The sequence below is a fragment of the Bison bison genome, unplaced genomic scaffold (genome assembly GCF_000754665.1).
Source record: "Bison bison bison isolate TAMUID 2011002044 unplaced genomic scaffold, Bison_UMD1.0 scf7180017864066, whole genome shotgun sequence".
Taxonomy (NCBI): Eukaryota; Metazoa; Chordata; class Mammalia; order Artiodactyla; family Bovidae; genus Bison; species Bison bison.
In genome coordinates, this window is record NW_011494638.1 from 4,098,757 (window position 1) to 4,103,493 (window position 4,737).

Consider the following 4,737-nt stretch of genomic DNA (forward strand, 5'->3'; position numbering starts at 1 on the left):
AACTCCAATACTTTGGCCACCTGATTCGAAGAACTGACTCATTGGAAAAGACCCTGATGCTGGGAAAGATTGAGGGCAGGAGGAGAAGGGGACAACAGAGGATGAGATGGTTGGATGGCCTCACCGACTCAATGGACATGAATTTGGGTAAACTCCAGGAGTTGGTGATGGACAGGGAGGCCTGGTGTGCTGCGGTTCACAGGGTTGCAAAGAGTCAGACACGACTGAGCGACTAAACTGACTGACTCAGGTACACAAATGTACCCAGGTACACAAATAAATTAGCAAAAACTACAGGTAAACATTTAACCAAATATGATCAAAGACTAAAATATCTACTGTTTTGCCAGTCATTTTCTGATGATTTTAGAAATAGTGCAAAACAGTAATAAGCACAACACACATATAAACAGTGTAACTGAGGCAAAGACAAGAAGAGATATACCTTTTCTCTCCATTGCTGAGACCAGAAGGCAGCTGAAGGTAGAGGTAGAGTTTCTCTAGGTCTGTAAACTTCTCAACTTCTTGCTGTTAGTTAAAAAGGATTAAAAAACAAAGGTCATTTTAAAAATTGTTTTTCCCTCAACAAAATTTACTAACATCTTCCTAAAAAAATACTATCTAAATTTAAACCAGATGGAATGAGTCACTTGCCAAAGCACAGAAAATCTAGGCTTTTTTCTCATCAGTAAAATAATACAGTCATGTTGTTTGACAAATTTATTGCATATAAAATGCTGATTAGTAAGAGAAAATGGTACTTTCTTATTATTTCTTACATCCTGGGTATAAATAAAATCAAATCAATGCTGAGATAAAAATTCCTCATTTTAAACCTCATTTAAAGAAGGAGGGTTGTACAATGTTACAGGAAAAGTACTAGACTGGGAGTCAAGAGACTATTTACTAATAGCCTAACCGTTTAACTGGTTGTGAGACTTCCATGCCTTATCAGGTTTTCTTTAAAAATGTAAAATGAATGAGACAATTTCTAGGATTCTTTTCTAATTCTCAAAAATCTAGAACATGTGACTAATGATGCTACTGTCAATGGGGGTGGAACTGAGGTTTAAAAATCCAGTTATTCCTCAGTATCTGTGGATAACTGGTTCCAGGAACTCCCTTCTCCCCCACTGTGGATACCAAAATACACAAATGCACAAGTCCTTTACATAAAATGGTGGTATACAGTCGGTCCTCCTTAAGCACCATAACCAAGGAATCAAATATGATCCTGGGTTGGTTGAAACTGCAAGTGCACGACCTCTGGATCCACAGGGCCAACTGTACCAAAGTACAAACAACAGTCCCTTTCACACAATGCCGATGTGATTATTCTCTGACTTGCAACAGTGGATGCTATTTGCAGAATCTATTTGTAAGATTGTTTGTCACTACTGTTCTGCAACGTTGTCATTTTATCTATAAATGTAACCTTTAAAATAATTTCCACTATTCAGAGGACTGTATAGTTGTCTTCCCAGATGAGATTGCCACAAGATAGTTTTAAATCTGCCATAAATCCTACTGCAATAAAAACATATGTAACATTTTGGCAACCTAATTCATTACAATTGAACTGCATTACAATTGAATTGCACTGCAATGGAAAATATAGACAGATTACTGGCATTTTTGGTGACAGAATCCTTACATAATAAAGTACAACTAAACACAGATCCAATTTATTTAAAAAGCATAAACTGATATAATTTAGCCTATTCTTATTCTCACCAGAATTCATTCAAAAATGGTTTAATCTTACAATCTATCCACAGAATGATTTAATCAATTACATGCAATCAACTCTCAAATCTACATTGTTTTCATTCTACTGTCTATGGGGTATTTTCCAAATAGTTCTAATATCTGATAGACTGACCAGCAATATCTTATATAACTTTCCCCTCTACAACAACAACAACAAAATCCTATAGAAACACAGACATTTCCAACAACAACAAAATCCTATAGAAACACAGACATTTCCTTTCAAAACTGTTATTTAACATCTTCTTTTCTCTAGTTTCCCAGCGTTCAGTTTGGGAGTCTGCCTAGTTTTGTTCCTCTTGGTGTGTTCCATTCTAATCCTCCATTTAGACTTCTTAACTCTTTCCCCCATGTTCTTCCAGTCTCTTTATTTTCCCAGCCACTCTATTAGTTTAAGTCTTTAGCTGTCTTTCTTTCAACAATAAAGGAGAACTCATTTACTCATTTATTTATTCACTAATTTTATTTTGTGTAACATTCCACAAATGGTAAGTGTTAACATATTGTGTATCACAACCTATATAAAGGCTGGAAATAGATGAACAACACAATAGTCCCTGCCCTGAAGTAACTTACAATGATTCTTTTTTTTTTTAATTTTTTAATATAAATTTACTTATTTTAATTGGAGGTAATTACAATATTGTATTGGTTTTGCCATACATCAACATGAATCCGCCACGGGTGTACACATGTTCCCCATCCTGAACCCCCCTCCCACCTCCCTCCCCATACCATCCCTCTGGGTCAACCCAGTGAACCAGCCCTGAGCACCCTGTATCATGCATCGAACCTTGACTGGTGATTCATTTCACATATGATATTATACATGTTTCAATGCCATTCTCCCAAATCATCCCACCCTCGCCCTCTCCCACAGAGTCCAAAAGACTGTTCTATACATCTGTGTCTCTTTTGCTGTCTCACATACAGGGTTATTGTTACCATCTTTCAAAATTCCATATATATGCGTTAGTATACTGTATTGGTGTTTTTCTTTCTGGCTTCACTCTGTATAATATGCTCCAGTTTCATCCACCTCATTAGAACTGATTCAAATGTATTCTTTTTAATGGATGAGTAATACTCCACTGTGTATATGTACCACAGCTTTCTTATCCATTCGTCTGCTGACAGACATCTAGGCTGCTTCCATGTCCTGGCTATTATAAACAGTGCTGCGATGAACATTGGGGTACATGTTGTCTCTTTCAATTTTGGTTTCCTCAGTGTGTATGACCAGCAGTGGGATTGCTGGGTCATATGGCAGTTCTATTTCCAGTTTTTTTTTTTTTTTTAATTTTATTTTTAAACTTTACAATATTGTATTAGTTTTGCCAAATATCGAAATGGAAAGAATAAAATACTTAGGAATATATCTACCTAAAGAAACTAAAGACCTATATATAGAAAACTATGAAACACTGGTGAAAGAAATCAAAGAGGACACTAATAGATGGAGAAATATACCATGTTCATGGATTGGAAGAATCAATATAGTGAAAATGAGTATACTACCCAAAGAAATTTATAGATTCAATGCAATCCCTATCAAGCTACCAACAGTATTCTTCACAGAGCTATAACAAATAATTTCACAATTTGTATGGAAATATTTCCAGTTTTTTAAGGAATCTCCACACTGTTCTCCATAGTGGCTGTACTAGTTTGCATTCCCACTAACAGTGTAAGAGGGTTCCCTTTTCTCTACACCCTCTCCAGCATTTATTGCTTGTAGATTTTTGGATAGCAGCCATTCTGACTGGCGTGAAATGGTACCTCATTGTGGTTTTGATTTGCATTTTTCTGATAATGAGTGATGGTGAGCATCTTTTCACGTGCTTATTAGCATCTGTATGTCTTCTTTGGAGAAATATCTGTTTAGCTCTTTGGCCCACAATGATTCTTGAGTTACTAAAAAATTTCTAACTATCTGTTTTGCCTGTATCTATTTTTCCCCACTTTAATCTGTCTTAAATATAGTTCCTTAATACCTCTTGTTGAATATTACTAACATCACCCACTTAAACCCAACAGAGCCTTTCACATTAAATCAAAAATAGTTTATGTTACCAAAAAACCCATGAGTATTATTACGGGCAAAGTCTAAGAAAATGCAACACAAAACATCTTTTTTTTCCCCTTGGGTAAACTGTCTTTCTTAATGGAATATTATTCAGCCATAAAAATGAGTGAAATCTTGCCATTTGTGGCCACATGAATGGACCTTGAGGGCACTATGCTAAGTAAAACAAGTCAGACAGAAAAGGATAAATATCATATGATCTTCCTTTTATATGGAATCTAAAAACAACAACAAAACAGACAAAAACCCTGAGCCCACGGATACTGTGATGATTGGTGGCAGCCTGAGGTGGGGGGATGGAGTGTAGATTGTAGGAGTGGAAGAAGGGGGTCATAAAGTACAAATTTCTAGTTAGAAAATGAGTAAGTCACAGGGATATAATGTATAGCAATGGTGAATATAATTTCAAAGTAGCCAGGATAGACCTCCAAAATTCTCACTATAAAAAAAAAATTTTGTAGCTATGTATGATGATGCTGTGAAAGTGCTGCACTCAATATGCCAGCCAATTTGGAAAACTCAGCAGTGGCCACAGGACTGGAAAAGGTCAGTTTTCATTCCAATCCCAAAGAAAGGCAATGCCAAAGAATGCTCAAACTACTGCACAGTTGCACTCATCTCACACACTAGTAAAGTAATGCTCAACATTCTCCAAGCCAGGCTTCAGCAATATGTGAACCGTGAACTTCCTGATGTTCAAGCTGGTTTTAGAAAAGGCAGAGGAACCAGAGATCAAATTGCCAACATCCGCTGGATCATCTAAACAGCAAGAGAGTTCCAGAAAAATATCTATTTCTGCTTTATTGACTATGCCAAAGCCTTGGACTGTGTGGATCACAATAAACTGTGGAAAATTCTGAAAGAGATGGGAATACCAGACC

General features: G+C 36.4%; 1 protein-coding gene across 1 annotated transcript in view; it reads right to left on the reverse strand.

Annotated features, from left to right (window-relative positions):
* RFX7 (regulatory factor X, 7) overlaps window positions 1-4,737 on the reverse strand; it is a 73,147-nt gene that overhangs the window by 44,840 nt on the left and 23,570 nt on the right. Inside the window, exon 2 of the mRNA XM_010836788.1 lies at window positions 446-528. The gene's annotated coding sequence lies outside the window, so the exon portion shown is untranslated. The remainder of the gene's footprint in view (window positions 1-445; window positions 529-4,737) is intronic.